Genomic DNA, 19,101 nt, shown 5'->3' with positions numbered 1-19,101 from the left:
CCCTTGATTTTGCCAGAAGCATAAATCATGATTGTTAAACACTTAGCTATTCTGTACCACTCTGCTAGGAAAAATATTATTTCAAGAAAATGAATTTTATAATATTTCATCTTAACCCATTATTCCTTGTATTTCAAAGAAAAATGTCAGTGCTCCTCATGCTATTAATGTCTACTATTTTCTGTTTGGTCACGTCTAATACCCTAAGTGTGGTACTGTTGAGGCCAACTCATAAACTGAAGCGCAACCCATAAACTGCCTGTCAAATGACATGTAATGCTTTGTAATGCCTAAAAACTGTTACGGAGGTTTAACTGAAAAATCTAAGGATAGCACTCATCTCTAAGAAAACACACAGAATGACAAGAATGTTTAAAATTATCTCATAAAAAATGCCAAAAAAGGAGTGGAGGAGGGGTAATTTTTTCCTTTAACTGAATTTCTTCGGTCTAATCCATAGCTTAGTGTTTGCTAGTTTCATAAAAATGCTTAAGAAATTAGAATAGATTTTGAAATGAAGATCCAGTCAAGCTCCTCTGAAGTAATACTCAGACATAGTAAACAATTGCATTACATAAACCAACCGTCTGAACAAAAATGATAATTAAAGTAATGCATCGGTGTGCTTCATTGATTTATGAATTTGTTTAATGATTCCTGTTAGAGCAGAAGAAGCCATTATGCATTCACTGATTTTAAGAGACAGTATATAGTTGTGTGACCTTTCACTAAAGAAGAAAAGTAATATTCCTGAGCAATCAAAAAAAATTGTAAAAGAAGTGTTGTTATGAAAAACTTTTTACAACAATTTGAAAATAACATCCCAAGCCCATTAATTTTCTTCATGCACAAAGCTGTTCCCATTTTTCTCACTACTATGCAGAAAAGAGTAGAGGAATTTGTCTAGTCCATGCTTGCATGTTGGATCCAACAAATAAAAGGAAAGAATCCAAGGCTACATTTATCTGCCTTTCATTCAGATTCAACCCAACCAAGTACCCCAGGTTCCTGGCTGAAAGCTAGTGGCCCACACTCCCCACTCAATTACTGTTATTCACTGGTGCTTGGTGTGCCCATCCAAAATCAGAGCTCTGCTGTGTGAATTAGGGTTAACACAACTGAAATACATACACTGAATATCTCTGACCCAAAGCACTTATGATCCAGACAGACAGTTGGGGAAAACCTGAGCATACAAATGAAAGCATACAAATAATATCCTCCTGCTAAAATCCAGGGAGATTTTACTCTCTGTTTCAAGCTAATTCTCAGTGATACTGAAAATCTCACCCACAAAGACCAAGCAAAAGTATTATCTTGCTGCTATGGAGATAGGGAGCTTAAGCAAAAAAAGATGAAGTATATAATCCAGGTCTGTGCAGGAATTTTGTGGTAAAATTGAGTCTTAAAAACAGGATCATAGATTTTTCCACCAGGTCAGCTTCTGTCCTGTCCACAGAGGTTTTGCGAAGAGTCTTCTCCCACCCCTAATGTGCATCCATTAGTGCTGGTGAAATCCACACCAAGTACTAAAAGTAAATAGTATTGAATGCCTTCAAACCTTGACACAGCAGGAGGCATCCTGAAAGTAAGGAAGGAGGAGTCTTTTAAATTAGCTGTTGTAAAACAAATGGAAGGGTCCAGAGGGTGCATTTAACATTTATCTGTGTATTTCCTTGCTTTTGTTGTTTTCTGTCATTGTCCTATCATTCCATTCCCCTTGATTTTTGTGTAAACTTCCTTGTTTGTTTGCTTTTCTGATAACTTGTAGAGTAAACTTCTCCTTCACAAGACAAAATGCAGCTGGGAGAATAAGGTGGGGGAAGGTTTTCTGGCTGAAATACTTTCAACATGGCATCAGCATAGCTGCTTGTGACTTTGAGCACTGTGAAACATTTGTTTGTCTTGCCTTCTTTCCTTGCTTTTCACAGTCCTTTTCAATCTCCCAAGCAGCTGATGGAAAGAGAATCTCCTAAAACACTAAACACATTTCATTATTTACTGTTAAATCCCTATTTTCACACACAGAAGAGATTGCACATGTCAATATATCTTTTTAATTGTATGTGGAACTTGTCACATCAGGTTGTCAGTCCCTTGAAGTCCCAGAGCCCATTTTGAACTGGGTTGACACTTCAAAGACAAAAGGGAACAAGTATGGAAAGCTCTTGGAATCACAAAGAACGAAATGAAAACACTCCATCAGACTTCAATTCTCAATTATGCTTTTTCCATGCGTATTTTGTCTGTCAAAATCCATAACTGACCTTCAGAATGGCAACATAATGATCTACAGACCAACTCCTTATCTCTTCTTTTAGCAACTCAGCTCATTCAGGCAGTTTGATTTTTTGAAGGAATACGGGGTGGATGAGAAACTCTGAATTTGCAGAGTGACCTAAACTTGGACATTGTCCTAGTGATACTTTTTGTCATCAGCTGAGACGGCCATTCACATTCAGTAGGCAAGAAAGAGAAGAGTTTACAGATAAAAGCATGGGATGGTCCTACTATAATTGTTTGGAATCTTCTCATTTTGTGTTGTAATAAATATTATTTTTACTCTAACAGAAGCCCATAGCTTCACAATTCTTGAAAGAAAATAAGGAGGTAAGAAAAGGGATATTTTGATTTACATTCTTTCAGGCCTGAACACATGATGACCATTTCAACTATTTACAACACTAATAATAAGAAAGTCCTGTGATACCATAAACCGCTGAAGTATTTCAAAGATATGTAATAGAGCAAGAAAAGAGTACAACAATAGGAGGAGGAACTGGAAGAAGAAAAATGTGAGAAGAGCTCCTTTTGCTCCATGAGCATCCAGCCTCCCCTGCAGGACCACAGTGGCTGGGGAAAGCCAGCACTCTCCCCTCTGCTCCACAAAATTACCTGCAGAGAAAAAAGAGCCAGCTGGCTCCCCAGCCCTTTGGTTACCACCTCACTGTGAAAGCCAAGAGTTAAAGCAACAGAAGAGTCTTTTTGTTCTCACCTCAGAAACAGTGCAGGAGCTAACGCCCACTGCACTCCTTAAAGGCTGTCTAAGTCCAGAAGTACTATGTTTTGTGTCTCTCTTTGTACTACACACATTTAAACCAGGATGAATATTCTTTCAGGATTCAAAATATTTGGATGTAAACTCTTGCTGTAGCCCCCACGAATTATCACACAGCTCATTGTCTGTCTTTGGAACATACTAAGGTAACATGGATTTTACCTGACCCCTACACATGCTTATCTTTATTCATCGTAGGGAGGCTCACTGATGTTAGGAGGGTTTTTTTGCTATGGATTTACTGTGTATCAGATTAAGTACTTTCATAATGCCTTGATGGATCACTGAGCAAGTGGCAGCACCTTTAAAGTTTATCACCATCACTGGCAGTAACTGGCAAACCCTTAGCAGTGCTGGTAGAGACCACAGTCAGAGAGACTGTCTTAAATCTAGCAGTGAAAAATTTGATTGAGATTACACTTTAAAGAGCAGTTTGTAAGCAGAGTTTTGAGTGAAAGCAAAGTATCAGTGTGAGTCTGAAACTTATTCAAGCTGTCAATCTCGATGTCTTGTGTCTGTTAGCATGCCCAGCTTTGGTGTTATTGTTTGTTTGCATGTTAACCAAAATGTAGGTCTACATTTTTCTAGCACACACAGACTTCTGCTGACTGACTTCCATGAATCAGATGTAATCGAGTGGTAAGTGGCAGTTAACTTTCATCAAGCAAAGCTTTAAGCATAGGCTGGTAGAGCTGGCTCTGCACATGCCTCCCCTCACCTCTTCAGGTAGCAGATGTTTCTGTATCACTCAGTTACTAAAACATAGGTTATGCTGTTGGTAAGCTACTTAAATGCAGAAAAATGCATCTAGGTGGGCTTGCCAAAGCAGTAAAAACAACTTAATTTTAATGTTTGACATTTTACTAGCCAGCAGCCTTATGTAATGAGGACCTACATATCCTGCTTCAGAGATAGAGGCATCTCCTAAATGTCTGGGCCAGTAAACAGAAACAAAGTTTAGCGTACATGATGTAAAATATGAAGTCTAGGAGCAGCAAACCAAAACAGAAAAAAAAGAAGAATCTAACCTATTAAATGACAAAAACGTGCAGCATACTGACAAAGGAAAGAGACGAAGGAAAGAGTTTGGGGAGATTACTGCAAAAGAAATGATAATGTCTTCCTCTATGTGGCTGCATTAGAAAAGGGAAATATGAAGGATAAACCAACCCTAGAGACAAGAAAGCAAAACAACTCACAGAACCTGAGCTGTATTAACCACAATCCAGTTTAGCATAAATTTGTCAGAGAGAGCAAGAGGCTTTAAGGTAAGATTATGACTTTAGGGATGAGGCATTTTATAAACAGCATCTGCCAGGGGCAGCCACAGAAAACATTTTACAAGAGACCCCGCTGGAAAATGTCTCTTCCTTCCTCAGCCTCAATGGCATAGGAGGAGTTGGGAGTGGGCAGCACTCAGGAGTGCCGAGGAGGAGCCGTGCTCCAGCTGCGTTTGGGTTGCAGGTCTCCCCTGTGCTTGGCCCTGGTGCTTGGCTGTTTCCATGGCGATGAGTGAGTTTGTGCCGTGTTCCTTTTTCCTCTTACTTTGGGTGTAATGTCCGAGCCCCAGGCTGGGAAAAGCGTTTGAAGGAGAGTGATCTGGAGTGACTCGAGGCTGCAAAATGGCTGCTGTGCGCCCGAGGGGGGGAAGCAGCCTGCCTTGGGAGGGGAGGCGGGCGGGTGTCACTGCTTGGGAATACGCGTGGTTTAAGAGCAAACTCGGTGTTTTTCATGTGTAAAACCGTCTCTTGAAAGGTATTAGAGGAGGTGCTGAAGGTGGCTGTGCAACAGGCTTTGTCTGCTTAATTCTTGTCCTGTGACAGAACTAATTTGCGTAAAGGACAGCACTTTTTTCCCCACAGATTCTTTTCCTGATTGAAATTTAAATTTAGGGACCTGCTTCCATTAGTTTTGGTTTCCCTTCCTCTGTCATTCACTTCGCTAAAATCAGTTGTGTTCTTCACTTTCCTCGTCTCTCAGTTTTCCCTCTTTCCAGAGGGTCTGCCCGAGGCTGGCATTCCCACCTGGCCGGCCGAGTCACACAGCTGAAGGTGCTGTTTAGTGTTGGGGTTCACTCTTCCCTTGCAAGGGAAAAAAAAAAAAAATATTTTTTGGAAAGCTGAGGAAAAAAAAAGCAGGCAGGCATAAAAAGTAATTGTAAAGTTTGGCCCTCATTGTTGAAGATGGAAATGTACTACTGGTAACTTAAAAGAGAGAAGAGGGATAGATAATTTTCAGCTCCAAATGAAAAAAGATTGCTGAACATAAGCCACCAATGTTCTTATGATGTTTGTTTCCCTGCTGTAGTAGAGCAGGCCATATATTTTATTACTAATAATTTTCACTTTTCATACCTTTTAGCTCTCATGTGTAGCAAATCACACAAAGCTAAAAACTAGCATTTTTTTTTTCTTTCAGCGGCACAATTTGAAATATTTTTTTCCCAAACGATTGTTTTGTATTGTAGACCTTGTTTTTATTTCTGAAGTGGCAGAAGGGGAACTACCTGGAATTTCAGATCCATGTTTGCTCAAGATCAAAATGATGATTCGTTATGTACAGAAAATCACGCTATGAAAAGCCAGTGTCCAAAAAGGAGACAGAGGAGTCCTGCAAGTTTATAAGAATAAAGGGAGAGAGTCCACCCGGGCACACATCCGTGGGGTTTTCTCTCTCGAGGTTTTGGAGGGCGCAGCCTCCTTTTATCACAAACTCCTGGCCGCATGTTGCCCTCTTCCTTTCCCTACTGGCTGAGGTACCAGGAAGGTACAGCCTTCCCAAACCACCTACCACATATTCCCCGCTTGACCCTACTATTTTACTCCAAAGTTCAGAAACTCAGGCTTGGGCGGACCTATTTGTCTGTTTCAGGAGTCAGACTGAGCTCTGTAACAAACCTGCTGCCCAAAGTTAGTAGAGACATTAAGACCCATTTCAAAGGCCTTAACACCGAACTTTCACTCATGGAATTGTTTGTAAAGACATTAGCACACATCTTCCCTATCAGTTACAATTGGCCTTGAGGTGCTCAAGGGTTTTGTTACTAAGGAGGGGAAGAGAGCCCAACAGCAGCATTTAGCACATTTCTGTGATGCAGTACCTCTTCGTGTGGTACTGCAATGTGTCATCTCATTGTGCAGACCTCTCAGGAATAAGTGGAATTCTTGTATCACTGATTTCACCTGAACCCAGTATTCTCTTTATAGCATGTATTAACACTCTAAACAAATTATAAGAGTATAGTCTTTACCAGAGCATTTGTATGATTGTTTTGGATTTTGAGTAGCTTTGGAAATAACGAAAACTCTTGGGGAACTAATTCAACTATTTAGTGGTCTATTGAAAAAAGAAGCAGCAGAACATCACCAGCTTCTTAAAGTTTACATGGAGAAGTTGCCTATGAATGCAGCTGATATGAAAAACAGTGGCAGAATTTTCAGATGTTGAAATACACTGCAATATGTAGCCCTACAGTGGTGTAAATAACCCCACAATTTGACTGCCTTTCCAGTGGTCCTGTATAGCCTGGAGATGAGTGACTGCAGCTTGTTTCCCTAGAGAAGCAGCATTAAGATGGAGCAAATAACCCAGGGTGAATTTTGCACTGAAGAAAGAAGGGAGACTAAACTATGCAGATACAATCCAAATGTTTGGGGTGTGTTATGGCCCAGTGTGTGACACAGTTATCTGGTAGGTCTGTGTATTTAGTGTCTCTGGCTGGTGGGCTGTATTCTTTTCAGAGCATCTAAACAATTTCAAACACAAGGCACATAGAGATTGACGTCAGCAAGTCTGAACTGTACTATCATAAAAAAAATTTAAAATAAACAAAACAAGCAAACAAAAAAACCCCAAACAAACTAACAACCACCCCCCGCCAAAAAAAAAAAAAAACAACAACAAAAAAAACCCCAAACCAAAATCTGACAACAAGCAGTGTTCCCAGGGAAATAAGCCAAGATGGGATGTATTCTTGGGTAGACTGATAGTGAGCATGAAGTCTGTTTCAGCAGGTGCTTGTTTGTTTCCTTGTTTGTTTGTTTCCTTGTTTCTTCCTGTTTTGACCAAAAAGGGAGCTGCAGTTCTCTTTATGACTCACATGTAGCAGTGATATGTGACTCTGGCAAGAATACTGAGCCAGAAGTTCACAGAGCACCTGGATTCTGCCTGATTTGTGCTGTTTCAGGGCGATTAAAAATTCTTTCAGGGAGTTTATATGGCTGAGTAAATTAATATTTATAAAGCCTGTAGGATAGCTTATGTTCAACACCTCTAGGGTGTTTTTATTCAGGAAAGGCCTCCATTTCACAAAACAATGTACAGGTACTTCAGGAGTGACTCGAGAAGGGGTGTTCAAATCTGCATTGCTTTGGGACTGCTGAAAAAAAAAAGGTGCCTTCCTCTGGAGACACTGACAGCTGGAATGCCAAAGTAGTTAATTCCTCTGCTGAGGTTGTGCAGTTTTTGAGCTGTGGGGGAGTAAAAGCGAGTAATGCCTTATGTATAAGGACCAATGATAAAACATTTTTTTGATGACTTCTTTTTCTCTCTCCATCTCACCAGCTCCTGGCTTATCCACAGGTGTGGTACTTGGCCAGAACATGATTTTGACACAAAATTCCCTTAGGAAACCTTAGCTGTAAAACTCACAGTGAAATGGAAGACCAGGTTACATTTCCTGACTTCCCATAAATTAACACTTGTTAGATGAACATGCATTTAAAGGCCACAAAGAATCTCTGCTAGGGTGCAGTAAATGGTAATAAATTTTCCCTGTTATTATGTAATATCAATGGATACCAACTTAATTATCTCTTCAGAAGAAAAAGTACCTAATTTGCTGATTATTTTATATTTACATATATATACATACACACACATATATATATGTATATATATTTGGTGGGATTAGAGGTAGATGGCTTGATCTACTGAAAGCTTTGTGTCTCTGCTCATACTGGAAGGCTAAGGAGATGCTAGTTGCAGTCCTGGGCTGTGGTTAAAGATAGCTACTTCTCCTCCCTGTGAGAGAGAGGTGGTGATCCATTGGTGGTGATCTGGTCTGTGGTCTCTCCCTGTCTGTATAGCTGTGTTTATTCTTGTGTAGTAACAAAGTGTTGCATTTTTCTTTCCAAGTTTGTGGCAAAATATTTTGCTGTTGTTTCAAACTGTATTTTTAATAGTTTAATTTTTTTTAATTCTCTTCAGATATTGTAAGTTCTGAATAGATACACATGTACTCATAAATTTCTAGTTAACATTCAGTGATGCTTCAGCTTATGTGGTGTCAGGACTTGATTGTCAGCATCTTTTTCAGCCTCAAAGCCATCCTTTTTTTGGTATTTAAGCTTGAAATGCACTTTTTTTTGGATTTTGGCAATGAGTCAAGAACGCTATAGTCAATTGTGTTTGGCACAAAGATTTTCCTGCCACTAGTATTGTTGGGTTAATAGTTTTGTGTAAAGAAAAAATGCACTGCATATAATTTTCATAAAATACCAAGTGATAAGAACTCTGCCTTGCACCATCAAGGAAAGAGGAGTAAATAACACCAAAATGTCAATAAAAAGCCACTCAGGCTTTAAACCCAGCAATACATCTTGTAAAAACACACATTTATGTTTATAAATGTAGCCAGAAATTCCCAGTATATTGCAAGCATGATGATTACAGCAGAAGGTAACAATGATCAGCTAATAATTACCATGACAAATTTGGGCTCAGATTTGGCCCAGCCTGCAGAAGTACTGCAGTTAGTTTGGGCTCTAACCATATAAAAACAGGAGTAGTCTGTGCTGTTATTTGCTCCTACACAAATACCCTTGTGTTGAAACTGTCTCAGCTCCTCAATCTCACAGTCTCTTCCAGTCAACAACACTTAGTTTGGGATGTTATGAAGGATTTAAGTATTGGAGAAAACCTCTGAGAGAGTCTGTAACAAGTCTCACTCTTGGTTTTCAGCAGGAAAAAAATAAAGTTGGTAGAACACAGGTTCCTACCTGTTTTTGAGCTCTCTTGCCAGCAATTTGCTGGGGAGCCTCTGGTTGCCCAAACTGTCTCAACTCTGAGTACTGATGAGACTTGGCAATACCGTGCAGCCAGCTCCTTCTGCTCTTGGAATTACACGCACAGGGACAGCGAAAAAAAAATGGCTTCAAGAGTCATCTGAATGTACTTGGAGCATTAAATGTGAACACTAGAGCCCTGAAATTATGGAAACACGTATGTTCAAAAGTCTTGTGGATTTCAATGTTTGCAGCTATGTAGAAATCCTATACCTTAAGCTATTCACATTTTGCAGCTTTTTTACTCTTTAAGATGTTTTTAGTTTCTGTGTGATATGCTCCAAGATGACAGAGGTACAAGACTTTTTATAAGACTTGCAATATGATTCTCTCATAAGTGTCACAGTATTATTTTGAATAGGAATTAAAATGTAATAAGACCAGTATTTAATCATATTTAATAATAAATTTTTCTTTAATTTTTTTAAAAACTTCTTTCACCATCAGTGGTCTGCTGGATTTGGACAGTGGACTGTAAACCTAGAGCTTTGAGGGAGTCATTTCAACACTCAGCAAAACCTTTGCCAGGCTGGATCTGTAGTTACTGTGGAGGTTTCCTGTTGCTCATATACAAGAGAAAATGATCATTCTGCAGTGTAAGCATCTTCTAATTTGAAGAAATGGCTTTATTGCAACAGTAGTTATTGCAATAACAGCTGGTACTGTCAACACTGCTGTATGGGAAGAGCTGTAGTGGTAGATTTGGTTCTCACCTACAATATGAAGTAGCTTATGAGCCTCTCACACCTTTTTTTTTTTTCCCCTCCAGGAGAAGTAATACAGAGTCGTTTTAAAACATAAGTGTTGTAGATACAGAAGGATCAAAAGGAGAAACCAAGAGTAAATTTACCATAGCTGTGTATTTTGAGACCAAGAATAATTGCACTAACTATTTCTGGGAATGTAAGAAGCCACAATGTGGAATAATTATTTAAAAGTTTGCAGCTAACATTCATTCTTTGCAGAATGAGATGCTGAACTGAGGATTTACAAAAGCAGAAGGCATCTCAGATAAGATGCCAGATGTTCCAAAGCAACAATAGTATTTATTTCGCTATCTACTTTCAGACAGTAATTTACTACCTGATAGAATGGTTGCCACTGGATTTTTTTTTATTTTAAAAAGTAAATAAAAGAGATTATGGCAATCTTTGAAAGAAAGCACTAATGCATTCAACTGAATCTTTTTATAGTGCTTATATACCTTATATAAAGGTCACAGATGAAGGGAAAGCAAAATGTGCCACCTCCCATGTCAAACGCAGGATTTTCTTGAGAGTAGCAAATTGTTCTGTTACTTGAATCTTGTATCCATTTGGGACTGAACAATTTTTTTCTGCAAAGCATTCAAATGTGTCTTCTGTCTGGTAGAATATATCCATCACTGTACTGAAACTATTGTTCTAACCCTGAAAGCAGTTTTCCTTCGTGGATGAGCATATTCTAAAGTGCCAGTTCACTTTTCACGGTTGTGAAAAGCCGTGTGCCTGGGTTGGTTTTTTGTTTTTTTTTTTTTTTTTTTTCTGTTTCGGTATGAAGCAGGGAAGAAGAAGGTCAGGAAAGAAGGGATGCATGTGGGAATGTTTGTTTTTCTCCAAGAGAAGGGCATAGGCAGGCTAAATTGATTTTTATTTCCAATAAAGGGTGGAGAGTGGAGGGAGAAGGGAACTGTCAGAGAAAGTGCATGGAAGAAAAATACATTAAATAAAGCATCGCTAAAATGTGTATAATTCAAGGGCAGAATATATATCTTGTAGGAAGGATTGGACCAGGCTTCATACTGGAGTTACGTATTCTAAATTTTTCCAATCCCGTTATTACTGTGACCATTGCTGTTACAATACTGATGAATAGAAGGTTGTTCAGACTTACTGGATGATTTCCTCAAAGTGGAGGTGTCATTGGTTATGCAACATCTTCTGCACACCAAATGGTACCAAGAAGTTATTCTCAATATTATCTGTACTTTGACCTGCTAAAAAAAGGAATACCTAACTTCCTTTATTCTGTGTGAAATGAAGTGGTTCAGACACCGCTTGTACAATTCCTGCCAGAAACAACAAAGACTATAAGTTAATAATATTTCTGTATATTTAGCTGGTCTCTAGAATATATGACTTTAATTGAAGTTTTGGGGGATTTTTTTGGGCAAATGATGTGATAGAAGTTGTTCTTTGGCACATTAGCAGAAGTTATGGGACAGGAGGAAGTGCTGTTTGTTAAAGCTTAAGCCATTAGATTAGTCTCTCCCATGCTGTTTAAAAAAGAAAAAAATCATCTTTAAGGAAAAATACCTCAATCTTGTCTGAGTAGTATTTTCATCCATATTATCTGTGACACAGACCTTCAGAGTATCACTGTTCATTAACATGCTCTTGCACACTAAGTAGACTGAAGTCACTGCTGTCAATTTCCTACGAAAAGGGAATGTTTCTGTAACTTGTAATAGTGACCTCTTTGATCGTGTCTTGTTAGATAATGCAGGATTTTATTTTCCTTTAAAAAAGAAAAACAGTTTCTTTGAGAAAGTTGATCTATGCTTTACATGTAAATATGTTTTAAATTGATGGCTTCAGCAATGTTGTGGCACAAGTCTTTCAAAAGTCTTTTTTAAATGACACTAGCTATTTTACAGATGCCTTTGAAGGTATTAAAATCATATTGTGGTTTTATTAACTATGATTTTTCTTCCTTGGTCTATCATAAAACTGTTTTCTTTTTATGTTTTTAAAAGTGAAGTCACTCCTTTAATATTAAATCAACAATTGCCATGTTCTATTACTCATGCTACAGACCTAATTCTGGCACTAAGGAGATAAACAAGAAAATAGAAGTGCAAGGGTGGGGGGGGAACCCAAACACAACCCACACTTACAGCTGAAATGGACGTGCTAACAAGGACTGGAATTGGAAATTATCACGCAATTTCTCATATGACTCCACTTACTAAAGACACTACTACATGAAAACATCTTCTACAGCTTATTTTATAAACAAAGTGTTTATCTGGTACTGTCTATGACATTTAGAGAATGAATCAGCATGGCTTCTTATGATATGCAAAGGTTTTTCAATGTCTAAATAGTCTTAAATTATTATAAATGAGATTAAGACCTTCAAAGACTGTTCCATTTAAATAGCTAAAACCAGATTTTAACTAAACCAAAACAGGAATTTTCCTTAAAACCATTCTTGAGGGCGGAAACAGTCCTGGGTTTCAGTGAAGTGCTTCACTTTATGTATTTTTATTGTTTTTTCATCATCCATTCCAGTGACAGAAACCATGTGCCAGTTCTCAGCTCTTCAGGCTTTCCACATGTCTCCAAGCCACGTCCTGCTGCCCTTGAACTTTGGCAGTGCCTTTGGGAGGAGCACCCCCAGTGCTGCCACCCTGGCTCCTTTTGGGGGGAGCAGCAGGCTGGGATGGGTGCGAGGCATGGGGAGCACCACCTGCAGCAAGAGCTCTCTGCTGGTTGCAAGGGTGGGGCTGTGCATCCAGCACCTAAAGCTTGAGAAGAAATTTGCTTATTTAGAACAGAACTTGGCCACCTGTTTCACCAAGGATCAGAAATGGCAATGACAACATCAAAATATTAATGAGATTTTCTTGTCAGTTGTTATATGATTATAGTAAAATGATGCTTCTTATCATGATTTATAGGTGCTTCAGTGTTTGCAGTAGAAGTGCAAGCGTTACCATTTATTGACTTCATAAAGAGCGACTGTAAAAGATTAAGGTCAACTTTCTCAAAGGCTTTGCTAATTTTCAGAGGAGCAGTAGATGGTACATGGTCTGACTTTGGATTTTCACATATGCAACCTGTTAAAAAATCTGGGCTTAGAGAGAGACAGGGCTTTGGTTAGCTCTTGATACTCTTGTAGAAGGGGTTTAGATGTGCTCTGTCCTATAGACAAAGTTAAGGTCGTGTAGTTATTCTCTTGATTGGTTCAGATGTGTAAAAGCTACAATCAGAGTAGTTGATTTTTCTTTATACAAGAGCCGTTAAGGCAAGATTTACTTTCAGATGTGAATTAGAAACTTGGATCTGTGCATGTAATATAAGCAGCTACAAGTTTTGGAAATAACTTTCCATAGTGCCTTTAATTATTGGAAAATAATATTTGTACAATTGAACTGAAAGTACAAACTAAAAGATGTATTTTTCAAAAATTCAGTCAAGGATTATTTTTCCAGGCTTTTTAAAAGCCATTCATGACACATAAGTATCAGAATATTTTACTTTCTTTCTAGCTATCAGGGTTTTTACAAATAAAATCACTTAATAGCCTCTTTCTAACTCTTCAGAAAGTACATGTCTATCAAATATTTCCTAATAGAACATAATATTATGTTTGGTACAGTTATTAGTATGAAAATGGATAGCTTCCAGAACTAATTAATGTGATGTTCTTTTGCTTTTGTAAATAACTGCTGGCTCAAAGGACCTGTGCATGGATACTGGATAAATGCATGCAATATTTTAATACTGTTTCATTTCTAAATAGTTAGCATATGAGTGTCAGGACAGCATTATGTAGTCAAATTATTATAGCAAAATGATGTTGTTTTAATGGAAAAAAATTGCAAGTCTTACCAGAAAGTCAACCCCAAAGGTACACCAACACATTATGAGTATTTCAACCCCCAAATAAGAGGAGTATCTCTCAATATCTGGATAAACAGTCCTTATTTGGAAGACATCAATATTATTGCTATTACATTGTAGATCTTTATGTTTCTACCTAGTTGCTTGCTTGATGATGATAAAATCTAAGCCATACAGTGTTGATCAGTTTATCAGCACATTATCTGCATGCTGACTTCAGTCATTATCTCTGGATTGGTACTGTCTGGTTTCTCTTAGGGTGGGGGACTTGAGGATTCATATATGGAAAGCAGACATAGCTGACACAAAAGTTTGATAGTTCTAGAGAACTGGAGTTCATGCATTTGGCTTCGGGTTTTCTTTTCATATGCTGAAAATGATTGGGCATATATTTAATTGAGTTTTCACATGCCATTCAGTAATACTTTTTTCCCCTAGGACTCCTCTGCAACCCAGTCTCATCTATTTTCACCAACTTCTACTCACAAGTGCCAGAAGATCAGCTGAATGCTAACCAAGCATCTAGCCTGGCAGATAAACCCTCAAGGAGGCAAGAAAGAATTATCTGTATTAGAGTGGCATTTCAGAACTAATCCCACATTCCAAAAAGGGGCATATTTGGGTTTAGCAGTCTGCATTAAATAAGCAGGAGGTAAATTTGCAACAGAAGACTTATTCTGTCCTCCCTAGAGGAGTCTGTTATTTGAGATGCCTTGCCCAGTAATGTGATGTGGGTCTGTGGTTGACTTGAAGTACTTCTAAGTCCAGTGGGAAACAGATAGCATCATCTTGTTTGATTTCTTTTTATTAGTTCTGCCTTTGAGTTTGTAATACAAAGAAGGATGAAACAAAGGTCTTCTAAAGCTGCAGGATTTGGGACTTTAGAGAAATACTTCTGTGTTGGCTTTTTTTTTTTTAATTGAGGGGAGCAGGGAGGGATTGACACAGAGAAAGAGGGATGTTGCATACCTGGTGAAAAAGCTGATTTAACTGAGATTCAGTACAATAATTATAGCTAGGAAGAATTATCTAATGTTATTCTTTCAAACATGGTTCTTTGAACTGTGACTCCCATGCTTTCCATTAAATTGTGTGAAGAGCTACCTCATCTCATGGTCAATATTGCCTGAACTGTAACGCTTCCAAGATTACATGTTGCTCTCTGACATGTTTTCTATCTTTGTGACAAGATCTGAAATGGGTAAAAATTTAAATTTGTTTGAATTCAAACTGAGTTTCCACTGGTCTTTTCTTGGTAAAAAAAAAAGGTGTACCGTAACACAGCTAGCACTGGCTGAGTTTATTCCTGGATTGTACTACAGCCAATAGCCTGGGAACCACAAACATTCAGTCCTACCATAATCCATTTTATATTTGAGATCCTGCTCGCTTCTAATACCCTATTCATCTGTGTTATTCCACAGTCCTTAGGTAACCTACCATAAAAAGCCTATATTATGGATAGTGGAACCATAGCATCAATCTTCAAACAGCAACCTAATTTCATCATAATACTAATATTTTGAATTAATATTTCATATTATACTTTGCTATGAAATTCTTTTCCTCCCCACAAAATTCATGAAAACAAGTTAATGAATTACTGATTTTTTTTTGCTTAGTTTGAGGAATCAGGTATTCACCAGGCGAGGTGGTACATGTAAAAGGAAAATCCTGGGTGTTAATGCAGGGCAGAGCAGAATTAATCCAAGACTTAAACCAGTACTCACCTGCTAATTTCAGATATATCGGAAGAATTTGGTTTCCTTTTAAACAGTCTTTCTTGTTTTCATATGCTTCTGCTACCTCCCACTGCAACAATTTACCGGAGAAAGAAATGTTAAAATACTGTCAAAAGGGCTGCTCTTACATGTCTCTTGTCCCAGAGCGAGCTGGAGAGTCAGAGAATTATGTGGGAGTAAATTTAATCTCAGACATTTCCTGAGTAATTTTGCAGACACAAGAAGGGTGGCTGGTTCAGATTAGAGCCAGGATAAGAAGTTAAATTTAGGCTGCACTTTGATATGAAATCTTTGGAGTCCATAGCAGTGTAAACAGTTTTTAGCTATTCTTTGCTCTCTGTTTATGCCCTTGCAGGCTTTTTCTCAGCTGTACCAGTATCAGCATGAGAGAATTGAAGCTGGGAACTGATCTAGATTTTTTGACACCATATTTTTACAATAAAGAGCTGGGAAATGGGAAGATTGATAAAAGGATGACAGAAAATTTAAACCACTTTTGCTGTTGAGCATTTCATATTGTCTAATCATGGCCATAGAAATAGCTTTGTTTGCCTGTAAACAGCCAAATTGCCTATGTTCTTAATGTTCATGGAGTAACTTTCCAAAGGACAGTAAGAAAAATATCTCCTCCTTTTAATAAATTCTGATTGTACAGAATGATAGTCTTCTCTTGCAAAAAGTGGGAGTTTGGTCTTCCACTGGCTGATCTAGGCTTGATCCCATAAATCATGTGGTCTGGGAAATAAATGGGTTGGACTCTTGTGGTTGCAGAATGTGATAAATAAAAGGCCCATTCTGGGAGCTAAATCCAATTCCAGCTTCCCAGTCTAGGCAAATGTAGTGAGATCCTTAGAAATAGTCTGTATGGAGAGAGTGTTGAATAGAAATAAACTAAATAAACCTTCCCATATGGCTCATTGAGAACACCAGGATCTTCTGTTTGAATGTCTGAGTCCTCATCTGGTTTCGCTCAGTAGAGTGTGGATTTATACAAGGTACTGCTTATTTCCGACCATTTTTTAGAAACTCTCATAGCCCAAGAAGTTCAGAGGGAGCAACAGTAATAGTTTTAAATGTGCCCTGATTAATAGGGACCACCCTATGTCTTGTGTGTTTGACATTTGGAAATATCTGTTATTTAGTCCTGATGAGACAGAACTCAGCAAGAACCTACAACTGTTAATAGTTACTTCTGAAAACTTGCTTCTTAATATGTCCAACTGAGAATCAAGCAAAGTTGGGTGGGCGCTATTTTTGTGTCTAGTAATATTTTAATCACTTAATAAAATGCAAAGTCAATATGATTGCATTAGTGATATGATTCAAATACATGGAAACTCAGATTTCTGGAAAACTGTCCTGGACTGGAGGCTGCCTGCTGTTTCAGATGATTATCACTTCCCCTGTGAAAGGGTGGGGGGAAGTGGTTCAAGCAGGTAACAGCTGCTTAATTTGCTTTCTTAGTCTCACATCACCCACATATGGAAGAAGCAAAATCAGGTTAACACCCAAATTTAAACATAGTAGACATGTATTCTCATGATGTCAGTAATAGAAGTATGTGTAAAGCAGCATGTATATTCTGGAAAGGAAGCTAACCGTTGAAGCCAAGAAACATAGTCTGGCACAAATCTTTTTACAAGTCCAGAAAGACTCGATGATCTACAGATAGGTGTAGCTTAACAGCAGGAAGAAAAAGGAAAAGGGGGTTGGGCAGCTGTCTGCTGTGTTAGTAGTACCAGACAGTGACAGAGAGTTGGGAGTAGCTTCAATGGGTAGTAGTGCAATTCCACAAATCTATTGCTTTGTTTCATTCTGTGTTTGGAATGAACACAGTCCAACACTAGCAAGTTTCGCTACACAGTGAGGATCTGGCACAAACTGTGAACACAAAAATAGAGAGGGAGATTCCTCAAATTATCATGAGTTAAGATCATATTTGGAGAAATGTTAGCCTGTTGTCTTAATAATTGCTGTGATTTTTATCTAAAATATTAAATTCTCCATATGAGGAAATATTCAAGACATTTTATGGGAAGAATGCAGTTACAGTTTCTAAAAACCTGCTAGCATAAGATAGAAGAATCAATTATCAGTCACTCAGGTAGTAAAATGCACAAATAAAATGAGTTCTAATAACTACATATTCAGAGTAGACATGTTCTGCAGGTAGTTGCCTGTTTTCTGGGCACCATGCACAGTGTATAAGCAATCAGTAAAATCTTTCTGGTTTAATTTAAAAGACTCTTAATTTTTTCCCTCTGGTTTATTTATTGATGATATTTCATGTTACTGGCATAAACACATCATACCAGGGAAGAAAAAGAAGCCTATTTATGGACAAATGAGCACAGAGGCCCCATTCAACAAGAATTTTTACAATAGGCCTTTGCAGTGCATTGGTTTTAGAGAGAGGGACGAGCTGGTCTTCTTAAAAGGATAATTCCTTTGATATTTTAAGTCTCACTGCTAAACAATATTTCTGCCTAATGAGAGGACTACAGCTGTTTACAGAGATGTGTGTTGCCCAGAGCAAACAGAGCAAGGCTGGGGGGAACAGATTGACACCATCAGCCCAGGAGCTGCCCTCATAACTGCAGAATGAGACACCAAAAGGTCTGTCTGGTTTAGTGCCCTAGTTCTGGTAGCCCCCCACTTCTCTGAAGTTTTCCTGTCATGTATTTGGGCACCAGCTGTGAAAATCTTAACCTGCCACATTCTCATCCCTTCCCAGTGTAGTTACTCCTAGGGCCAGAGCCATAAAATCAAACTAGATGGTTGCTTAGGGCAGAAGATTGCCAGAGGAAGGAGAATTAGCCAAGGCCTTTCTTCTATTTGTCTGTCCCAGAGCCCCTGAAAACCAGACTTGTCACTGAAAAAAAAGTGGTTTCAGGGAGTGGGGGGGTGTGGGAAAATTGCTGCTTTGTCCATTACCCTTATCAGGTCTGGACTGGCTGGCACTGATTCTATCCCATCATCCTAGGGATGGAAATTCTTGGGTTTTTTTCTTTTATTACTCCTTCCCCATACTGGGAAGATTTGAGTTAGATTCTTGCCTGCTCTTTAAAGCTATTAGTGGAATATTCTTTCTGTACACTTAGCTGGCAGGTAAAATTTAATAATTCTGCTGTTACCTTTATGTTGCCAATCCACTGACATTGTAACAATAAGAAAGTTTCAAAATCTAAACAAAAATTAGAGTAAGAATGAGCAGAGAAATTACTCTCTAATCTACCCAAAGCTGTATTATTACTGCTTAGTGTCTGAGCTCAGTAGTGGGGAAGGGGAAGCATGATAAATGACTGAGGAAGGACGTGCTTCAATAGAGCTCTGCTTTGGTCTTCAAATTAAGCCAAAATGAATTGGGCAGAAACATACTTTGAAACAACGTCCTCTTGCCCCCTCCTTTTCCCCTGAGTACATTAATGATTACAAGATGTGGGATACATATCTGAGCAGCAACAAGAGCCTGCCTCCCAAAGTGGAGAGGAATATGGGAACGCACCCAGAGGAAACATAAGTTAGCCACCAGGCTCTTAACATTAAGAAGTACTATCAGCAACAAGGGATTGTAATACCACACATGTATCAAAACCAGGCTTTGATTCTGTATTTTTATTGGGATTTTA

The 19,101-nt window shown here is 38.5% G+C and overlaps 1 protein-coding gene and 1 long non-coding RNA gene across 3 annotated transcripts in view; one reads left to right on the top strand and one right to left on the bottom strand.

Annotated features, from left to right (window-relative positions):
* Positions 1–15,581, bottom strand: part of LOC121665726 — a 64,338-nt gene extending 48,757 nt beyond the window's left edge. For both annotated transcript variants that reach the window (XR_006016472.1, XR_006016473.1), the window contains exon 1: positions 15,461–15,581. This is a non-coding gene — a long non-coding RNA (uncharacterized LOC121665726). The remainder of the gene's footprint in view (positions 1–15,460) is intronic.
* The window catches only part of ADGRL2 (adhesion G protein-coupled receptor L2), a 384,708-nt gene that overhangs the window by 23,263 nt on the left and 342,344 nt on the right, over positions 1–19,101 (top strand). The window lies entirely within an intron of this gene.

Source organism: Corvus kubaryi, unplaced genomic scaffold, assembly GCF_017639235.1.
Source record: "Corvus kubaryi isolate FWS band 111438036 unplaced genomic scaffold, C.kubaryi_AGA036_p1.0 37334, whole genome shotgun sequence".
NCBI lineage: Eukaryota > Metazoa > Chordata > Aves > Passeriformes > Corvidae > Corvus > Corvus kubaryi.
The sequence above is the reverse complement of the archived record's forward strand: the minus strand, read 5'-3'. Positions and strand labels throughout refer to the sequence as shown.